General features: G+C 36.5%; 1 protein-coding gene across 9 annotated transcripts in view; it reads right to left on the bottom strand.

Annotated features, from left to right (window-relative positions):
- Positions 1 to 25,891, bottom strand: part of LOC127855107 (muscle M-line assembly protein unc-89-like) — a 190,624-nt gene that overhangs the window by 124,958 nt on the left and 39,775 nt on the right. Inside the window, exon 1 of one of the 9 annotated variants that reach the window (XM_052390543.1) lies at positions 1,580 to 1,683. The exons of the other annotated variants lie outside the window; for them this stretch is intronic. The gene's annotated coding sequence lies outside the window, so the exon portion shown is untranslated. Of the gene's footprint in view, positions 1 to 1,579; positions 1,684 to 25,891 lie in introns of those variants that run through there. 9 annotated transcript variants of the gene reach the window in all.

Below are 25,891 nucleotides of genomic sequence, written 5' to 3'. Positions count from 1 at the left end.
CATAATACCAACAAGAACAAACCTAGAATCTTAACATGGAGCTTTATTACAGAAAACATCCTTTATCAAGTCTTACATGTAACCATACAAATTGACATTGGACTTTTTTCTTTTTTACAGTCAGTTTTGTGAAAATTGTTGATTCACAACATTATGAATATTAAAATAAGATCGAAAATAAAGATAAACAAAAGATGATTCTCGAATAAAGCCCCAGATTCTATGACAGTAAACCATAACTGCTATGCAAACACACAATCGTATAGTGATCCTAGGCAGCCACTACGACACCTACTAAGCAAATAGAAGGACCTGAGCCATGTAGTCAGAACCACATAGAACACACGTGACCCACAGCGCTACATAGGCATCTGCTGGCCCCATCTGCCACTCCCAACCAGCCAACACTGTCACACAGCAAGAATGCACTTCCGTTAGTAAACACTACCAAAATCCTGTTATCACATACACAACTCGGGAAATGAAAAGCATCCTTCTCGTTTAGAAAGATCAACTTACATAGTGATATCATCCTAGTTATTTGCTTAAACTGTGTAATTGAAACTAAATGGAAAAACATGTGTGTTCTATTATTAAAGCAAGTTTCGTACAGATTACGTCTGCACCTTATATTAATATTATTTTTTAAAATCCATTTCTTCATAGCAGTGCTTAGCATTCAACTTAGAATTTTTAGATATGACATATTTTCAAAATGGATATTTTCTGAATTGAATATATCATTAAAATACCATAACAAGTTCCAAAACTATGATCAACCGTATGTCTGATTTACAATACAGTACCATTGGATAATCACACAAAAATCATATTCACTGGATTCAGGTCTGCATTATCATTACTGTATTCAACTTTGGTCAACATGGTGTTTGATTTCCAATAAAAAAATGCAATCATCTTTTGCCATATTATTATTACCTGAACTTCAAGAATAGCTGCCATTTCTTGATCTAATTCAACATAAACAAATCCAAATTCAGTCCAAACAACTAGCACTTGAACATTCTAATTTTGTTGAGTACACATATCTGTATAGGTAGGATACCATTATCTGTCACAAAGGGTGCACAATGCAGGATGATGCTGAGTATCTATGGACCTCCACCACAGAACATAATAAAAATATGATAATATATCACTATTTTACTGGTACTCAAACAAATGTTATTTAATAGACAGACCGATATATAATAGCTTATCATTTTCATGTCTCATTTTATATTTTTACATCATATAATTGTCTATTTTCATCGTAAATCATTAAGGTACTTAACTTTCAAGTTAATGTTTAATTTTCATGCACTTATTCAGACAGCAAATCTCTAATTATGATCAAATGAAGTATAATCAGGGATATTTTATGAAAGATACAATTTATTTCACAGCAATTCATATAAATGTAAACAACAGAAAGTTAAATTATGATAAATGACTCATCAAAACCTTCAGTCATATCAATAATTATTGCAAAGAAAATAATTTGTTTGGTATTAAATGTTTATTTGGTACATTTAAATTTGTTTAATTATTGAAGAAATAAATGTATTAATTTACCTACAAATACATGAAGCAAATTCCATTTGCACTTTGTCAATGGAAAGCAAACGTCATAACAAAATAAATTCCACACTTGAACATGAGCAAACACACACACATAATCGTGGTAATCTCCTGCCAAGATATGACCAATAAAACTGAACTTTTCCATTCATAAAAGAATTATTGATATGAACTCATGATATTGCTGATAATGAATTTAATATTTATGTCTATATTTGATTGGCAGTTAATCAAAAGGAAAGGAGTAAGAATTTGGTATAATATAAGCTCATGAATTATGTGGGATTGGCCTTGTAAGATGGAAGAACTATATATATATTTGTCTAACCTTCAATTGGGAATTTTTTTGACAGCAATTGGGAAATTTGTAGTTTTTTTCCTCATTAGGAAAGTACCGTTGTCCGGTACATTATTAAGAAGAAAAAAAATCGCTGCATTGATGTGCTAGAGATAACACAATAAGAGGGAGCTGATCAAGGGTCTAAGGATATCACACTGATGCCCAACTTCTGGTGTTGCAGACTCTATCCCCTGTTTAACTGCAAGCCAATATTATTGTCTTTTGCATGAGAGGCACAACCCGAATTAGAAGACCCAGTGTTGTATTTGGAACAGAATTTCACCTGTTTCTCGTCACCTGTATCCTGCACTATCCCTTTGAGCCCAACTAACAAGACTTCTTAGCGCAATCTAAAGCAAATGTAACTCAATAAAGATATTGAAGATTTAAGTAAGTAATATGAAAATATTTTTTGAGTGCATAGAAATATTGATATTGATCATCTAATCTTGAACAAGAGATGTGTTTGTCAGAAACACAATGCCCCCTATTGCGCCGCTTTGAAATAAATTTCAATATATCATTTGGCAGGTTCAGTAATTATCTCCCTTTTAAAGCTTATTACTTCCCTTGGATTTGATTTTTAGACCTTTGACCTTGAAGGATGACCTTGACCTTTCACCACTCAAAATGTGCAGCTTCATGAGATACACATGCATGCCAAATATCAAGTTGCTATCTTCAATATTGCAAAAGTTATCGCAAAACTTTAACCAAGGTTAAAGTTTTGGGACACACAATGAATGACAGACAGACAGACAGACAGGCCAGATCTTTCGATCCGGGGGCATAAAAAAAGGTAAGAGACAACTTGAACAAACGGCAACGGCTATCTCTAGAAAAGCGTTATAGGCAACAAAATATTCTCTTATCACGTAATTGCCCCAAGGTTATGGCATGTGCATTAAGACAACCAATTCATCCAATAAAACTATTTGCTTATCACATAATTTATTTTAAGTAAACCAAATCTGCCCATGCTGAATCTACTAATAGCCAAGAGCAAACAAAAACCTGAATAAATTGTATCATTAAGTATCACATGCATTAATATTCCAACACAGTTTAGCCCAAGACCGTACCTTCTGATTAAAACAGTTTCATTTCTATTAACTATGGAAAATAAATACACAAAATTACTTAAACCATAAAAAGTATAAATTGTTATTTGGTCGTGTTGCTGGTTAATCTCGTTACAGCCAGTTTTACTGTATTTTCCACTGAATGATCTTATTTTTACTTTTTGTGGTTGAAAGATTTAATTTTGTAAGACAGTTTAACTTATGGTTGATTACACTTGCTTCCAAATATTGTAATTCTCTATCTTGGGTTTCTTCAGTACAGTTGCTACTGGTGCCAACCAAATCAGAAGAGACAGTTTTATAAGTTTTGAGAAAACAAAGTCATAAAAAGGAAAACACAATGACATGAACATAAAAAAAAAACTACTTTATTTATGAAGTTGTATGAACCTTATTTTGATAGATTGTAGAAAAAAAGTAAATTTTAAAAAATGCTGCTCCCACCAATGGCAAAATACAAATCTCATTCAATATAGACCACCACATTTGCCATGCCCAATAACCTTCAAAAAGCATTACTCCATTCAAAAGAGTTAGACAGAATTGCGCTGTGTTGCACAATCAACTTTGTACATTACAAATGCTAGGTCTAACTGAAGACTCTTGAAACCCCAGCCAGACCTTGTAAAGTGGTCAGGGCACCAAATAGATGTCACAGGAACAATATATCTAGTTGACAATATATCTATTTAGGAAATCACTACTTAATCTCACCTGGGGGGAGGTGGTTACAACAAGAGCTGTCAGAGGACAGCGTGCTCGACTATTCGAATGCTTGACAGTATAACGTAAGCCATCATGGGGAAATTGTTCAAATTATTCAATAAGGTCAAGGTAATAGTTCAGGTATATTTTCCACAACCTAATGAACATTTGTAAAGACATAAAACAAACTAATAAGATTTTATTTCAAGTTTGATAGCAATAGCTTGGGTGGTCCTTCTGATCATAAATAAAGAAATTATGGCAATTTAACTGAAATTTATTCTTTTGACCTTGACCTTTGATACTTTAGAAGTCAAGTGGATCTAAACAAAAAAATTAACAAAATATTCAGTTACTAAGACAAAAAAGGGCCATAATTCTTACAAAATGCTTGAAACAGTTGTCTGCTCTTGTTTATGGATTGGGGTCATGTTGGTAAAGAAGTTTGCAAAATATGAAAGCAATATGTCAAGGGACATTGAAAATATTTGAGGAGGTACGCAAACTTTAACATAGATTTATCAATAATAGGCATATTCTAAATGGAAAAAGGGCCATAATTCTTACAAAATGCTTGATACAGTTGTCTGCTCTTGTTTATAGATTTGTGTCATGTTGCTAAAGAAGTTTGCAAAATATAAAAGCAATACGTCAAGGGACATTGAAAATATTTGAGGTGGTACGCAAACTTTAACATAGATTTATCAATAATATGCATATTCTGAGAGAAAAAATGGCCATTAGTCTTACAAAATGCTTGATACAGTTGTCTGCTCTTGTTTATGGTTGGGGTCATGTTGGTAAAGAAGTATGCAAAATATTAAAGCAATATGTCAAGGGACATAGGAAATATTTGGGGTGGTACGCAAACTTTAACATTTGCACGCTCACGCCAACGCCGAGGTGAGTAGGATAGCTCCACTATATATATTTCATATAATATAATAGTCGAGCTAAAAATAGAATGTTCATATCTATGCATACAGATTATGTACTTTCATAATCTTTATGACTAACGGCCAGACAGCATTCTTGTTATGCTACGTATCAAAGAAATATAACAGCAATTATTGTTGTATTTAAAAATAGTGCACCTAACATATTTGCCCTTATTTGCCATTATTTATCTATTACTACTGGTTTAGGTCAGAAAAACACAACAGTGGAAATCAAGAGTAGTGACTATTTTCCTATGCAGTCTGCTCACGCTAAAAATCTGCTGCGCATGCAAAATATTGACATCACTCACAGGGGTACGCACAGCTTAAGTTGCATTGTACAGTAGTACTAAATTATATTTTAATGTTGACACTATTGAATGGTTATAACTTAAAAAAAAATGCAATCAAATAAAAAAATTACAAATTGTAAAACACACATAAGGGTAACATATTTCTCTGGTCAACAAGAGATGTGTTCGTCAGAAACACAATGCCCCCTACTGCGCCACTTTGAAATAAAATTTCTATTTATCATTTGGCAGGTATAGAAATCATCTCCCTTTAAAGCTTATTACTTCCCTTGGATTATGTCCAATCCAACTTGGGGTGGGGGGGTCTGTAGAAAGTCAAAAATGACCAAGTCAGACATCACTGACAACCAAGGCCTGTGGTTTATCAAAGAGATAGTAGCCAGAGTTCATCATGTATCTATGGACATAAGTCATAGGGTTATACACCCTACCATTCACAAATTAGTACAGAAAAGAAATGATAATTATATCATTTTAAAAACCTTTGACAAATCAATCATTTGAGTTATAAATAATCAAAATAAACAAGATGTGTTTGTGAAACACAATGTCCCCCTATATATGACCTTGACCTTGTGAAGGATGACCTTGACCTTGTGAAGGATGACCTTGACCTTTCACAACTCAAAATGTGCAGCTCCATGAGATGCACATGCATGCCAAATATCAAGTTGCTATCTTCAATATTGCAAAAGTATTCATAAAATAAGTGATTTGGGCCACATATATTTGACCTCTGACCTTGAAGGATGACCTTGACCTTGACCTTTCAACACTCAAAATGTGCAGCTCCATAAGATACACATGCATGCCAAATATCAAGTTGCTATCTTCAATATTGCAAAAGTATTCATAGAATAAGCGATTTGGGCAACATATATTTGACCTCTGACCTTGAAGGATGACCTTGACCTTGACCTTTCAACACTCAAAATGTGCAGCTCCATAAGATACACATGCATGCCAAATATCAAGTTGCTATCTTCAATATTGCAAAAGTATTCATAAAATGAGCGATTTTGGCCACATATATTTGACCTCTGACCTTGAAATATGACCTTGACCTTTCACCACTCAAAATGTTCAGCTTCATAAGATACACATGCATGCCAAATATGAAGTTGCTATCTTAAATATAGCAAAAGTTATTGCAAAATGTTAAAGTTGGCGCAAACAGACCAACAGACCAACAGACAGACAGACAGACAGGGCAAAAACAATATGTCCCCCACTACTATAGTGGGGGACATAAAAATCTGTACAGTAACTGTGAAAAGAACTTAAATTCTTGGTAAGGAAATATATAATCTGAGATTTATCATTATATAAATCACTTCCCTTGAAAATAATTGTCTCTAACAAATCTCTATTTTTAGAAGCAAATAATTAAAAGCCACTACCGTGACTGTAGATTCACCACTCAAAATGTGCAGCTCCATGAGATACACATGCATGCCAAATATCAAGTTGCTATGTTCAATATCGAATAATTATCTCCCTTTAAAGCTTATTACTTCCCTCGGATTTGTATTTTTGACCTTGGACCTTGAAGGATGACCTTGACCTTGACCTTTTACCACGATGTGTTTGTCAGAAACACAATGCCGCCTACTGCGCCACTTTCGATTTATTTAACAAAAATATATAATTTGGCAGGTCAGATAATTTGGTCCATTTAAAGCTTATTACTTCCCTTGGATTTGTTGTTTCGACCCCATGACCTAGTTTTTACCCGGCATGACCCATATTCGAACTTGACCTAGATATTGTCTAGATACAACTTCTGACTAAGTTTTGTAAAGATCGGATGAAAACTATTTGAATTAGAGAGCGGGCACGAAAAGAGTGACAGACACACTGACGGACAGTGCGAAAACTATATATCCCCTTTTCTTCGAAAGGGGGCATAAAAATGACATTTTTCAATTTGTGACTGTGTCGTTGAAGTAATATATTTTACACTGTTTGATCCAAAGGATTTGGTCTACACACACTTTAGGGCTGACTAAATGGTCACTATATTGTATAAAATTCCTATGGGGTTTTCTATGACTTAAAAAGGACATATAAACACAACCACAAACATAACTCAATGGCTACTAAATAAGTTGAAAATGGACTTAAATTTACGCACTTCTTGTTGCACACCAAATTGCAACTTATGCATTAAACAAGGGCTGTTTGTAAAACATGCATGCCCCCCATATGGGCTCTCCGTTGTAGTGACAGCCATTGTGTGAATATTTTTTTTGTCACTGTGACCTTGACCTTTGACCTTGTGACCTGAAAATCAATAGGGGTCATCTGCCAGTCATGATCAATGTACCTATGAAGTTACATGATCCTAGGCATAAGCATTCTTGAGTTATCATCCGAAAACCATTTTACTATTTCGGGTCACCGTGACCTTGACCTTTGACCTAGTGACATGAAAATCAATATGGGTCATCTGCCAGCAATTATCAATCTACCTATCAAGTTTCATGATCCTAGGCATAAGCGTTCTTGAGTTATCATCCAGAAACCATTTTACTATTTCGGGTCACAGTGACCTTGACCTTTGACCTAGTGACCTGAAAATCAATAGGGGTCATCTGCAAGTCATGATCAATCTACCTATCAAGTTTCATGATCCTAGGCCTAAGCCTTCTTGAGTTATCATCCGGAAACCATTTTACTATTTCGGGTCACCGTGACCTTGACCTTTGAACTAGTGACCTCAAAATCAATAGTGGTCATCTGCGAGTCATGATCAATGTACCTATGAAGTTTCATGATCCTAGGCCCAAGCGTTCTTTAGTTATCATCCAGAAACCACCTTGTGGACGGACCGACCGACAGACCGACCGACAGACCGACATGTGCAAAGCAATATACCCCCTCTTCTTCGAAGGGGGGCATAATAAAATTTGATATACAAATTAAAATCATTTTTATTTTTATAATAATAATATTAGTAACTGAAAACCCTTCTTGTTATACTTTGAAACCACAATACACCAACAAAAATAGAAACTTACATATTTGGGTAAATAAACCTCCCTTATCTTTTTTGATTTCATATCCAAATGTTCCCAGGAGGCATGCACATTTCAAATGAAATTTAATCCTGAAAATAGCAGCCCTCAACAGCCCAAGACATCAAACCATGTGAGTCTCTTTAATCAACTAGCCATGAAATGTGTCACCTCAAGACATCCTTCCATATGAGCCACTTTAATCAACTAGCCATGAAATCGGTCAAGTCCAGGCAATACATTTACTTCAATGTTAAAAAAAAACAATAAAGAAGTACCCACCATTGAAGTTGTTGAGATTATTTATCTTACAACAAATACACTCAAATAAACAAAGCATTATTCTGAATTATGAGTATGTCTATCAATACAGTACATTCTGATTGTGAACTATTCTACAAATCAATGGTTTTACAAAGTACACAAGAAAAGATTATGATAAATGTTCAAAAAATCAAGATAAGCCCTTATCATGAAATTCTCAAATCCTATTATGTAGAGCACATTAAAACTATGAATGTGAAGACAAACCAGAATTTCTCAAATTTCAAAACAATTGTGAATGATTAAGATGTTTAAAACGATTGCAATTACTCTCAATTATTCAGTCAAAAGAAAGATCAAACCATAAAATGCGTAACAAAAAACATGCTTTGCACTTGCAATTTAATAACTTATAATTAACAGTAAAAACAGAGTATACAGCCAGCTGTATGTTTAAAACAGTGTTTGTTCTTCTTTGCAACAAATACATAACTATCACATATCACATTGCTTTACATATTGGACTGATTTAAAATGCTGTTATAAATCTTGTAGATATGTAGATATTCTTTCAAGATAGATGTATATATACTCCCACATCTGTATAGTGGAGTATTCACACACATGAATTATGGTGTATCACACACCATACATGCCAGACGTCCCGATCTTGGCGGGACAGTCCTGCTTTTGGGGTGTTTGTCCCGGTGTCCCGATGTGACACTATTTGTCCCCACATTCGTACAAAACAATATACGCTCTATAAGTTCACAATAAAATTCCCTATTCAAGCTACGTCTGGCTTTAACTACCATCGCTATTCCCTTTATTGCCCCCTATTTACAAACCATATCTACTAGTCGAGTGATCCAGTGTTATTTTTGACACCTTATCAGCGATATATCGGCAAATTATTGATTTTATCGGGTATTCACACCAGGGTAATTTTATGATAAGGGTCGTTAATTGCTAGTGATAGATGCATCGTAGCGCAATAAGCACATTGCTTTTTGTATTTCAAGGCACAAATCAAGTACAAAGATACTGTAATTACGCGGTATTCAGTGAATTATATGTCAAACAAATCGAGCGCTGACCGATACCAGAGACATAAATTTACTTTCGTTTTGACTGATTTTCAGAAAATAATGTGTACATATTGCATCAATCTAAATTTAGAGCTAATGGATGATTTGTTTAATAAAAACAGTGCTCGATGTTTGCACATCCTGTGAACGTTGCCTTAGTCCCAAATGGATACATCCACATAGTGCACATGTTTGTTTACTTCCGGAAAATGGAGAACTTCTGTGTTCATGCAATTCTAAACACATTTATCATCAATATTTTCCAGAAATTATGTGGTTTTGTAAGTAATCAGCCGATTACTGACTTCAGTAAAGGTGGCATGATTGATCGTTTTAGGTGTCCTGCTTTTTGGTCAAACGTCCTGACATTTTTAATGGACTGTCCCGATTTGGACCCGAAAATTTCTGGCATGTATGTCACACACATCTGTATCATGGAGTATTTACACACATGAAGTATGGGGTGTCACACACATCTGTATCATGGAGCAGTCACACACATGAATTATGGTGTATCACACACATTTATATCATGGAATATTCTCACACATGAAGAATGGGGTATCACACACATCTCTATTATGAAGTATTCACACAAACAAATTATGGTGTATTACACACATCTGTATAATGGAGTATTCACACACATGAAGTGTGGGGTATCACACACATCTGTATCATGGAGTATTCACAAACACGAATTATGAGGTATCACACACATCAGTATCACAAAGTATTTACACACATGAAGAATGGGGTATCACACACATCTGTATCATGGAGTATTCACACACATGACATATGGGGTTGCTAAAACATCTGTATCATGGAGTATTCACACACATGAAATATGGTGTTTAACACACATCTGTATCATGGAATATTCACACAAATTAATTATTGTGTATCACACACATCTGTATTATAAAGTATTCACACAAATGAGTTATGGTGACTCACTCACATCTGTATCATGGAGTATTCAGACACATGAAGTATGCGGTATCACACAAAGCTGTATCATGGATTATCCACACACATTAAGTATGGGTCATAACACACATATGTATAATGGAGTATCCACACACATGAATTATGGTGTATTACCCACATCTGTATAATGGTGTATTCACACACATGACTTATGGGGTATCACACACATCTGTATCACAGAGTATTCACACACATGAATAATGGCGTATTACACACATCTGTATCATGGAGTATTCACACACATAAATTATGGTGTTTCACACACATCTGTATCATGGAGTATTCACACACATACAGTATGGGTTATCACACACATCTGTATCATGGAGTATTCATACACATGAAATATGGTGTTTAACACGCATCTGTATCATGAAATATTCACACAAATGAAATATTGTGTATCACACACATCTGTATTATGGAGTATTCACACAAATGAGTTATGGTGTATCACACACATCTGTATCATGGAGTATTCACACACATGAATTATGGTGTATTACACACATCTGTATCATGTCGTATTCACACAAATGAATTATGTTGTATCACACACATCTGTATCATGGAGTATTCACACACATACAGTATGGGGTATATCATACATTCACACACATGAGTATTCTCACCAATGAATTTTGGTGTATTACACATATCTGTATCATGGTGTATTCACACAAATGAATTTAGTTGTATCACACACATCTGTATCATGGAGTATTCACACACATGAAGTATGGGGTATCACACACATCTGTATCATGGGGTATTGACACAAATGAGTTATGGGGTATCACCCACATCTGTATCATGGAGTATTCACACACATAAATTATGGTGTTTCACACACATCTGTATCATGGAGTATTCACACACATACAGTATGGGTTATCACACTCATCTGTATCATGGAGTATTCATACACATGAAATATGGTGTTTAACACGCATCTGTATCATGAAATATTCACACAAATGAAATATTGTGTATCACACACATCTGTATTATGGAGTATTCACACAAATGAATTATGGTGTATCACACACATCTGTATCATGGAGTATTCACACATATGAATTATGGTGTATTACACACATCTGTATCATGTCGTATTCACACAAATGAATTATGTTGTATCACACACATCTGTATCATGGAGTATTCACACACATACAGTATGGGGTATATCATACATTCACACACATGAGTATTCTCACCAATGAATTTTGGTGTATTACACATATCTGTATCATGGTGTATTCACACAAATGAATTTAGTTGTATCACACACATCTGTATCATGGAGTATTCACACACATGAAGTATGGGGTATCACACACATCTGTATCATGGGGTATTGACACAAATGAGTTATGGGGTATCACCCACATCTGTATCATAAAATATTCAAAACATACATTGATTAGGAGTATTCCAAATATAGTTGACTTATGAGTATCAAACAAACATGTTTCATGGATTATTCTCAACAAATGGATCATTGCCTTTCCCACAAACATGTATAATGAGGTTTCCACAAACACATATTGATCATAGCTTACCCAACACACATTGAATATCCAACACATATGGATCATAAGAGTATCCCATACACATGAATCATGGATTATCCTACACACACATGCATCATAGAGTATTCTACACACACATGCATCATGGAGTATTCTACACACACATGCATCATAGAGTATTCTACACACACATGCATCATAGAGTATTCTACACACATGAATCATGGATTATCCTACACACACATGCATCATAGAGTATTCTACACACACATGCATCATGGAGTATTCTACACACATGAATCATGGATTATCCTACACACACATGCATCATAGAGTATTCTACACACACATGCATCATGGAGTATTCTACACACATGCATCATGGAGTATTCTACACACATGCATCATGAAGTATTCTACACACACATGCATCATAGAGTATTCTACACACACATGCATCATGGAGTATTCTACACACATGCATCATGGAGTATTCTACACACATGCATCATGGAGTATTCTACACACAGATGCATCATGAAGTATTCTACACACACATGCATCATGGAGTATTCTACACACACATGTATCATAGAGTATTCTCCACACACATGCATCATAGAGTATTCTACACACACATGCATCATAGAGTATTCTACACACACATGCATCATGGAGTATTCTACACACACATGAATCATGGAGTATCCTACACACACATGCATCATGGAGTATCCTACACAAACATGCATCATGGAGTATTCTACACACACATGAATCATGGAGTATCCTACACACACATGCATCATGGGGTATTCTACACACACATTCATTATGGAATATCCCACACACACATGAATCATGAAGTATTCTACACACACATGCATCATGGAGTATTCTCCACACACATGCATCATGGAGTATCACACACACATGCATCATGAAGTATCCAACACACATGCATCATGGAGTATTCTACACAACCATGCATCATGGAGTATTCTACACACACATGTATCAGGGAGTATTCTAGACACACATGTTTCATGGATTATTCTACACACACATGCATCATGAAGTATCCAACACACATGCATCATGGAGTATTCTACACTCATGAATCATGAGTATTCTACACACACATGCATCATGGAGTATTCTACACACAAATGTATCATGGAGTATTCTAGACACACATGCATCATAGAGTATTCTACACACACATGCATCATGAAGTATTTAACACACACATGCATCATGAAGTATTCTACACACATGTATCATGGAGTATTCTACACACACACATGTATCATGGAGTATTCTACACTCATGAATCATGAGTATTCTACACACACATGCATCATGGAGTATTCTCCACACACGTGCATCATGGAGTATTCTCCACACACATGCATCATGGAGTATTTTCCAAACACATGCATCATGGAGTATTCTACACACACATGCATCATGGAGTATTCTACACACACATCCATCATAGAGTATTCTACACACACATGCATCATGGAGTATTCTACACACACATGTATCATGGAGTATTCTACACAACCATGCATCATGAAGTATTCTACACACAAATGTATCATGGAGTATTCTAGACACACATGCATCATAGAGTATTCTACACACACATGCATCATGAAGTATTTTACACACACATGCATCATGAAGTATTCTACACACATGTATCATGGAGTATTCTACACACACACATGTATCATGGAGTATTCTACACAACCATGCATCATAGAGTATTCTACACACACATATGTTTCATGGAGTATTCTACACACACATGAATCATGAGTATTCTACACACACATGCATCATGGAGTATTCTCCACACACATGAATCATGAGTATTCTACACACACATGCATCATGGAGTATTCTACACAACCATGCATCATGAAGTATTCTACACACACATGTATCAGGGAGTATTCTAGACACACATGAATCATAGAGTATTCTACACACACACAAATCATGAGTATTCTACACACACATGTATCATGGAGTATTCTACACACACATGAATCATAGAGTATTCTACACACACATGAATCATGAGTATTCTACACACACACATGTATCATGGAGTATTCTACACACACATGAATCATAGAGTATTCTACACACACATGAATCATGAGTATTCTACACACACATGCATCATGAAGTATTCTACATACACATGTATCATGGAGTATTCTACACACACATGAATCATTGAGTATTCTACACACACATGTATCATGGAGTATTCTACACACACATGCATCATGGAGTATTCTCCACACACATGTATCATGGAGTATTCTAGACACACATGTATCATGGAGTATTCTACACACACATGCATCATAGAGTATTCTACACACACATGTATCATAGAGTATTCTACACACACACATGCATCATAGAGTATTCTACACACACATATGTTTCATGGAGTATTCTACACAACCATGCATCATGGAGTATTCTAGACACACATGTATCATAGACTATTCTACACACACACATGCATCATAGAGTATTCTACACACACATGCATCATGGAGTATTCTACACACACATGTATCATAGAGTATTCTACGCACACATGTATCATGGAGTATTCTACACACACATGCATCATGGAGTATTCTACACACACATGTATCATGGACTATTCTAGACACACATATGTTTCATGGAGTATTCTACACACACATGTATCATAGAGTATTCTACACACACATGCATCATGGAGTATTCTACACACACATGCATCATAGAGTATTCTACACACACATGCACCATGGAATATCCCACACACACATGAATCATGAAGTATTCTACACACACATGCATCATAGAGTATTCTCCACACACATGCATCATGGAGTATTCTACACAACCATGCATCATGGAGTACTCTACACAACCATGCATCATGGAGTATTCTAGACACACATGTATCATAGAGTATTCTCCACACACATTTATCATAGAGTATTCTACACACACATGCATCATAGAGTATTCTACACACACATGAATCATGAAGTATTCTACACACATGTTTCATGGAGTATTCTAGAAACACATGTATCATAGAGTATTCTACACACACATGCATTATGAGTATTCTACACACACATGCATGGAGTATTCTATGCACACATGCATCATAGAGTATTCTACACACACATGAATCATAGAGTATTCTACACACACATGCATCATAGAGTATTCTACACACACATAAATCATGAAGTATTCTACACACACATGCATCATAGAGTATTCTACACACACATGCATCATGAGTATTCTACACACACATGCATCATGGAGTATTCTACGCACACATGCATCATAGAGTATTCTACACACACATGAATCATAGAGTATTCTACACACACATGCATCATAGAGTATTCTACACACACATGAATCATGAAGTATTCTACACACACATGCATCATAGAGTATTCTACACACACATGCATCATAGAGTATTCTACACACACATGAATCATGAAGTATTCTACACACACATGCATCATAGAGTATTATACACACACATGCATCATAGAGTAGTATACACACACATGCATCATGGAGTATTCTCCACACACACATGTTTCATGGAGTATTCTACACACATATGTTTCATGGAGTATTCTACACACACATGCATCATGGAGTATTCTACACACACATGCATCATGGAGTATTCTACACACACATGCATCATGGAGTATTCTACACACATATGTTTCATGGAGTATTCTACACACACATGCATCATAGAGTATTCTACACACACATATGTTTCATGGAGTATTCTAGACACACATGCATCATGGAGTATTCTTCACACACATGTTTCATGGAGTATTCTACACACACATGCATCATGGAGTATTCTACACACACATGCATCATGGAGTATTCTACACACACATGCATAATGGAGTATTCTACACACACATGAATCATAGAGTATTCTACACACACATGAATCATAGAGTATTCTACACACACATGCATCATGGAGTATTCTACACACACATGTTTCATGGAGTATTCTAGACACACATGTATCATGGAGTATTCTAGACACACATATGTTTCATGGAGTATTCTACACACACATGCATCATAGAGTATTCTACACACACATGCATCATGGAGTAGTATACACACACATGTTTCATAGAGTATTCTACACACACATGCATCATAGAGTATTCTACACACACATGCATCATAGAGTATTCTACACACACATGTATCATGGAGTATTCTATGCACACATGCATCATAGAGTATTCTACACACACATGCATCATAGAGTATTCTACACACACATGTATCATGGAGTATTCTACACACACATGTTTCATAGAGTATTCTAGACACACATGTATCATGGAGTATTCTAGACACACATATGTTTCATGGAGTATTCTACACACACATGCATCATAGAGTATTCTACACACACATGCATCATGTAGTATTCTTCACACACATCCATCATAGAGTATTCTACACACACATGTATCATGGAGTATTATACACACATGCATCATAGAGTATTCTCCACACACACATGTATCATGGAGTATTCTACACACACATGCATCATAGAGTATTCTACACACACATGTATCATGGAGTATTCTACACACACATGCATCATGGAGTATTCTACACACACATGCATCATGGAGTATTCTACACACACATGCATCATAGAGTATTCTACACACACATGTATCATAGAGTATTATACACATATGCATCATAGAGTATTATACACACACATGCATCATGAAATATTCTCCACACACATATGTTTCATGGAGTATTCTACACACACATGCATCATGGAGTATTCTCCACACACACATGTATCATGGAGTATTCTACACACACATGCATCATAGAGTATTCTACACACACATATGTTTCATGGAGTATTCTACACACACATGCATCATGGAGTATTCTACACACACATGTTTCATAGAGTATTATACACACACATGCATCATGGAGTATTCTACACACACATGTTTCATAGAGTATTATACACACACATGCATCATGGAGTATTCTACACACACATATGTTTCATGGAGTATTCTACACAACCATGCATCATGGAGTATTCTACACACACATGTTTCATGGAGTATTCTACGCACACATGTATCATGGAATATTATACACACATGCATCATGGAGTATTCTACACACACATGCATCAAGGAGTATTTTACACACACATACATCATGGAGTATTCTACGCACACATCCATCGTGTATTATAGAGTTCTGCAAACTCATCTACATGGAGTACTCCACACACATGTATTATAGAGTATTGCACACAGTCACAAACATAAAGTATCCCACTAACATGTATTATAGATTATTGCACACTCTTGTGCATGGAGTATCCCACACACATGCATCATAGAGTATTGCACACACACATTCATGGAGTACTCCACACACATGCATTATAGAAAATTGCACACTCACATACATCATGGAGTATCCCACACACATGTATTATAGAGTATTGCACACTCCCATACATGGAGAATCGCACACAAATGTATTACAGAGTATTGCACACTCACGTACATGGAGTACTCCACACACATGTATTATAGAGTATTGCACACTCCCGTACATGGAGTATCCCACACACATGTATTACAGAATATTGCACACTCCTGTACATGGAGTACTGCACACACATATGTTATAGAGTATTGCACACTCCCGTATGGAGTACTCCACACACATGTATTATAGATTATTGCACACTCCCATATGGAGTACTCCACACACATGTATTATAGAGTATTGCACACTCACGAACATGGAGTACTCCACACACATGCATTATAGGTATTGCACACTCCCGTATGGAGTTCTCCACACACATGTATTATAGAGTATTGCACACTCACGTATGGAGTACTCCACACGCATGTATTATAGAGTATTGCACACTCACGTATGGACTACTCCACACACATGTATTATAGAGTATTGCACACTCCCGTATGGAGTTCTCCACACACATGTATTATAGAGTATTGCGAACTCATGTACATGGAGTACTCCACACACATGTATTATAGAGTATTGCACACTCCCATACATGGAGTATCCCACACACATGTATTACAGAATATTGCACACTCCTGTACATGGAGTACTCCACACACATGTATTATAGAGTATTGCACACTCCTGTACATGGTGTACTCCACACACATGTATTATAGAGTATTGCACACTCCCGTATGGAGTACTCCACACACATGTATTATAGAGTATTGCACACTCCCATATGGAGTACTCCACACACATGTATTATAGAGTATTGCACACTCACGTACACCACACACATGTATTATAGAGTATTGCACACTACCGTATGGAGTACTCCACACACATGTATTATAGAGTATTGCACACTCCCGTATGGAGTACTCCACACACATGTATTATAGAGTATTGCACACTCCCGTATGGAGTTCTCCACACACATGTTTTATAGAGTATTGCACACTCACGTACATGGAGTACTCCACACACATGTATTATAGAGTATTGCACACTCCCGTATGGAGTACTCCACACACATGTATTATAGAGTATTGCACACTCACGTATGGAGTACTCCACACACATGTATTATAGAGTATTGCACACTCCTGTATGGAGTTCTCCACACACATGTATTATAGAGTATTGCACACTCCTGTATGGAGTTCTCCACACACATGTATTTTGCACACTCACGTACAAGGAGTACTCCACACACATGTATTATAGAGTATTGCACACTCCCGTAAGGAGTACTCCACACACATGTATTATAGAGTATTGCACACTCCCGTATGGAGTACTCCACACACATGTATTATAGAGTATTGCACACTCCCGTAAGGAGTACTCCACACACATGTATTATAGAGTATTGCACACTCCCGTATGGAGTTCTCCACACACATGTATTATAGAGTATTGCACACTCCCGTAAGGAGTACTCCACACACATGTATTATAAAGTATTGCACACTCCCGTATGGAGTACTCCACACACATGTACTATAGAGTATTGCACACTCCCGTATGGAGTACTCCACACACATGTATTATGAGTATTGCACACTCCCATATGGAGTACTCCACACACATGTATTATAGAGTATTGCACACTCACGTACATGGTGTACTCCACACACATGTATTATAGAGTATTGCACACTCACGTACACCACACACATGTATTATAGAGTATTGCACACTCCTGTATGGAGTACTCCACACACATGTATTATAGAGTATTGCACACTCCTGTATGGAGTACTCCACACACATGTATTATAGAGTATTGCACACTCCCGTAAGGAGTACTCCACACACATGTATTATAGAGTATTGCACACTCACGTATGGAGTACTCAACACACATGTATTATAGAGTATTGCACACTCACGTACATGGAGTACTCCACACACATGTATTATAGAGTATTGCACACTCCCGTAAGGAGTACTCCACACACATGTATTATAGAGTATTGCACACTCACGTATGGAGTACTCCACACACATGTATTATAGAGTATTGCACACTCCCGTATGGAGTACTCCACACACATGTATTATAGAGTATTGCACACTCCCGTATGGAATTCTCCACACACATGTATTATAGAGTATTGCACACTCCCGTAAGGAGTACTCCACACACATGTATTATAGAGTATTGCACACTCACGTATGGAGTACTCAACACACATGTATTATAGAGTATTGCACACTCCCGTAAGGAGTACTCCACACACATGTATTATAGAGTATTGCACACTCCCGTATGGAGTTCTCCACACACATGTATTATAGAGTATTGCACACTCCCGTATGGAGTACTCCACACACATGTATTATAGAGTATTGCACACTCCCGTAAGGAGTACTCCACACACATGTATTATAGAGTATTGCACACTCACGTACATGGAGTACTCCACACACATGTATTATAGAGTATTGCACACTCCCGTATGGAGTACTCCACACACATGTATTATAGAGTATTGCACACTCACGTATGGAGTACTCCACACACATGTATTATAGAGTATTGCACACTCCTGTATGGAGTTCTCCACACACATGTATTATAGAGTATTGCACACTCCTGTATGGAGTTCTCCACACACATGTATTTTGCACACTCACGTACAAGGAGTACTCCACACACATGTATTATAGAGTATTGCACACTCCCGTAAGGAGTACTCCACACACATGTATTATAGAGTATTGCACACTCCCGTATGGAGTACTCCACACACATGTATTATAGAGTATTGCACAATCCCGTAAGGAGTACTCCACACACATGTATTATAGAGTATTGCACACTCCCGTATGGAGTTCTCCACACACATGTATTATAGAGTATTGCACACTCCCTTAAGGAGTACTCCACACACATGTATTATAAAGTATTGCACACTCCCGTATGGAGTACTCCACACACATGTACTATAGAGTATTGCACACTCCCGTATGGAGTACTCCACACACATGTATTATGAGTATTGCACACTCCCATATGGAGTACTCCACACACATGTATTATAGAGTATTGCACACTCACGTACATGGTGTACTCCACACACATGTATTATAGAGTATTGCACACTCACGTACACCACACACATGTATTATAGAGTATTGCACACTCCTGTATGGAGTACTCCACACACATGTATTATAGAGTATTGCACACTCCTGTATGGAGTACTCCACACACATGTATTATAGAGTATTGCACACTCCCGTAAGGAGTACTCCACACACATGTATTATAGAGTATTGCACACTCACGTATGGAGTACTCAACACACATGTATTATAGAGTATTGCACACTCACGTACATGGAGTACTCCACACACATGTATTATAGAGTATTGCACACTCCCGTAAGGAGTACTCCACACACATGTATTATAGAGTATTGCACACTCACGTATGGAGTACTTCACACACATGTATTATAGAGTATTGCACACTCCCGTATGGAGTACTCAACACACATGTATTATAGAGTATTGCACACTCACGTACATGGAGTACTCCACACACATGTATTATAGAGTATTGCACACTCCCGTAAGGAGTACTCCACACACATGTATTATAGAGTATTGCACACTCACGTATGGAGTACTCAACACACATGTATTATAGAGTATTGCACACTCCCGTAAGGAGTACTCCACACACATGTATTATAGAGTATTGCACACTCCCGTATGGAGTTCTCCACACACATGTATTATAGAGTATTGCACACTCCCGTATGGAGTACTCCACACACATGTATTATAGAGTATTGCACACTCCCGTAAGGAGTACTCCACACACATGTATTATAGAGTATTGCACACTCACGTACATGGAGTACTCCACACACATGTATTATAGAGTATTGCACACTCCCGTATGGAGTACTCCACACACATGTATTATAGAGTATTGCACACTCCTGTACATGGAGTTCTCCACACACATGTATTATAGAGTATTGCACACTCCCGTAAGGAGTACTCCACACACATGTATTATAGAGTATTGCACACTCATGTATGGAGTACTCCACACACATGTATTATAGAGTATTGCACACTCCCGTAAGGAGTACTCCACACACATGTATTATAGAGTATTGCACACTCCCGTAAGGAGTACTCCACACACATGTATTATAGAGTATTGCACACTCCTGTATGGAGTACTCCACACACATGTATTATAGAGTATTGCACACTCCCGTATGGAGTACTCCACACACATGTATTATAGAGTATTGCACACTCACGTATGGAGTACTCCACACACATGTATTATAGAGTATTGCACACTCCCGTAAGGAGTACTCCACACACATGTATTATAGAGTATTGCACACTCCCGTAAGGAGTACTCCACACACATGTATTATAGAGTATTGCACACTCCTGTACATGGAGTACTCCACACACATGTATTATAGAGTATTGCACACTCCCGTAAGGAGTACTCCACACACATGTATTATAGAGTATTGCACACTCCCGTATGGAGTACTCCACACACATGTATTATAGAGTATTGCACACTCCCGTAAGGAGTACTCCACACACATGTATTATAGAGTATTGCACACTCCCGTATGGAGTTCTCCACACACATGTATTATAGAGTATTGCACACTCACGTATGGAGTACTCCACACAAATGTATTATAGAGTATTGCACACTCCCGTAAGGAGTACTCCACACACATGTATTATAGAGTATTGCACACTCCCGTAAGGAGTACTCCACACACATGTATTATAGAGTATTGCACACTTCCGTAAGGAGTACTCCACACACATGTTTTATAGAGTATTGCACACTCACGTACAAGGAGTACTCCACACACATGTATTATAGAGTATTGCACACTCACGTACAAGGAGTACTCCACACACATGTATTATAGAGTATTGCACACTCCCGTAAGGAGTACTCCACACACATGTATTATAGAGTATTGCACACTCCCGTATGGAGTACTCCACACACATGTATTATAGAGTATTGCACACTCCCGTATGGAGTACTCCACACACATGTACTATAGAGTATTGCACACTCCCGTATGGAGTACTCCACACACATGTATTATAGAGTATTGCACACTCCCGTATGGAGTACTCCACACACATGTATTATAGAGTATTGCACACTCACCTACATGGAGTACTCCACACACATGTATTATAGAGTATTGCACACTCCCGTAAGGAGTACTCCACACACATGTATTATAGAGTATTGCACACTCCCGTATGGAGTACTCCACACACATGTATTATAGAGTATTGCACACTCCCGTAAGGAGTACTCCACACACATGTATTATAGAGTATTGCACACTCCCGTATGGAGTACTCCACACACATGTATTATAGAGTATTGCACACTCCCGTATGGAGTACTCCACACACATGTATTATAGAGTATTGCACACTCCCGTATGGAGTACTCCACACACATGTACTATAGAATATTGCACACTCCCGTATGGAGTACTCCACACACATGTTTTATAGAGTATTGCACACTCCCATATGGAGTACTCCACACACATGTATTATAGAGTATTGCACACTCACCTACATGGAGTACTCCACACACATGTATTATAGAGTATTGCACACTCCCGTACATGGAGTATCCCACACACATGTATTATAGAGTATTGCACACTCCTGTACATGGAGTTCTCCACACACATGTATTATAGAGTATTGCACACTCCCGTAAGGAGTACTCCACACATATGTATTATAGAGTATTGCACACTCCCGTATGGAGTACTCCACACACATGTATTATAGAGTATTGCACACTCCCATATGGAGTACTCCACACACATGTATTATAGAGTATTGCACACTCCCGTAAGGAGTACTCCACACACATGTATTATAGAGTATTGCACACTCCCGTATGGAGTACTCCACACACATGTATTATAGAGTATTGCACACTCCCGTATGGAGTACTCCACACACATGTATTATAGAGTATTGCACACTCCCGTAAGGAGTACTCCACACACATGTATTATAGAGTATTGCACACTCCCGTATGGAGTACTCCACACAAATGTGCTGCACTCTGGGAAAAAGGGGGTAATTTGCAGCTTCACTGGATTTTCCCTAAGAAGAGACTACCTTAACACGAAAATTACCATAAAAACTGAGCATGTATTGTCCTTGATAAGTCTGTGCTTTAACTGCATTATGCCCTGATTTTCCACAGGGCAGATCAAACGTATTATAGAATATCCTATATCATTGATCACTCTAAATTAATGATTTAAATAACAATATAACCTGACTACTGATTAATGCATGATATTTCTTAATTATGTAACAAGAATCTGAGCTGATTACATAATTAATTAATAAAGATATTACTTGTTGAACTGTCAAGTACTGACACAGGTCCCATGATGACAACTGTGTGCTACAGTACAAACAGAGGTGTCCTTATACCTTGTGCATGACCTGAGGAAAAATTGAACACAAATATATACTGAGTTTATTACTGTGTTTACGACATATGAGGTAATTGTTATCAATTCTGGCCAGTTTCAAGCTTTATGGGAGGATACAATCTTAGAACAGATGCTGTATTTGTAAAGCATCTTAAAAATTTTCTTAAGTAAATGTATATAATATTTTTTTGGTTAATTGACAAATATTTTTGAATGTTTTTCATAAGGAAAAGAACTAAAATATCAATATAAGTAAACTGGAAAATAAAACTTATCTTATTAAAATATTTTGCATACAAAATTTACTAGAAAAAACTTACCCTACATATTTTGTATACACAGTTCCTTCTATTTGCAATTCACTACATGCCATTTTGCATTTTATTTAAGGAACCATGTGAAATCATCTAAACCACTCCCTGCTCAATTGTATCCAAATTGTGAGTGTTCCCATATTTAGCAATAATTTTGTTTACATTTGTATTATTGAAATGCGATATTTGTTTGGCTATTTAATCAGATATGTCAATATAACACTTCAATGAATATTAGCACTTTACTTGGTTGAGACTGAAGTTTACTTTGCACTGAGAATTAGGTTTTCATCTATTCAAAAAGCTTCCAACAGTACATACAAACAAGAGATGTGTTTGTTAAAAACACAATGCCCCTTACTGCGCCGCTTTGAAGCCATATATTTGACCTTTGACTTTGAAGGATGACCTTGACCTTTCACCAATCGTAATGAGCAGCTCCATGAGATACACATGCATGCCAAATATCAAGTTGCTATCTTTAATATTGCAAAAGTTATGGGCAATCTTAAAGTTTTTGGATTACAGGACGCACTGACTGACAGACAATTCAACTGCTATATGCCACCCTACCGGGAGCATAAAAATGAAGAAATAGCAAGTTTCAAAATAAGACAATTACGCTACAAACACTACAATATGCCAGTTTCATTTTACAGTCAATCTCAAATTACGCTCACTATTATTTCAAAAGCTTATTTATAAAAAGGTGTAAAACAAACAAAGAATTATACGCAATTTTTTTAAAACAAACATAAATACATACCCTACAAAGTGAATATCAAATTTCACAACAACATAATATCCCATGTGATTTCATTGTTTCAATGTTTAATATGTGTGGTTCGTCTGCTTTCAACTGAAGTCTTCAAGACACAAGGCTGTCAGTAAATGACAACAATCAATTGTCTATTAACATTACCTCCCACCTGCCTTTCAATTAACATGACAGGTACAGCCATCAACAGTTCAAACATCAAGTATTTAATCAAAGCGTTTAATAATTAAAAATAAAAAACAACAGAAAACTTTCTTATACCATGTAAATTGAACTCCTTTATAAACAATCCTTTTCACAATTAAAGTGCAAAAAATATAAGCAAATATTTACCTGTACATAGCTCTTAATATTAAGAAAACTTTCATTTGGCAATGATCAAACCCACTTACTGGTGTATGAATCATAAAAAATATCCTTATATCAGAAAACAATATTTTGTATGGAGTAAATTTCAGAAATGTGAAAAATAGAAAGACACCTTTTAAATAATATTCCAGAGTAATTGATACAACAACAAACATAAACTTATAATATCTATCAGAGTGAAAGCAGATTTATTAAAGAGATTTCTTCACTTTTCAGTACTACTTTTGATAATTTCTTTTGATACCCTGATGACCTGTTATGATACACAAATGTTATTGTGTCAAACCCTACCCTGAGGCTCATTGAGTAACTATCAGGACATTCCACTGCTAATTCATTTAATCAAACTGATTGTATACATTTTGATACAGTATTTTTGTTATTGTTGTTGTTTTTGAAGAAGATGATGTTGATA

The sequence above is a fragment of the Dreissena polymorpha genome, chromosome 1, assembly GCF_020536995.1.
Source record: "Dreissena polymorpha isolate Duluth1 chromosome 1, UMN_Dpol_1.0, whole genome shotgun sequence".
NCBI classification, from domain to species: Eukaryota; Metazoa; Mollusca; class Bivalvia; order Myida; family Dreissenidae; genus Dreissena; species Dreissena polymorpha.
This window is presented reverse-complemented; position numbering and strand designations above follow the sequence as displayed.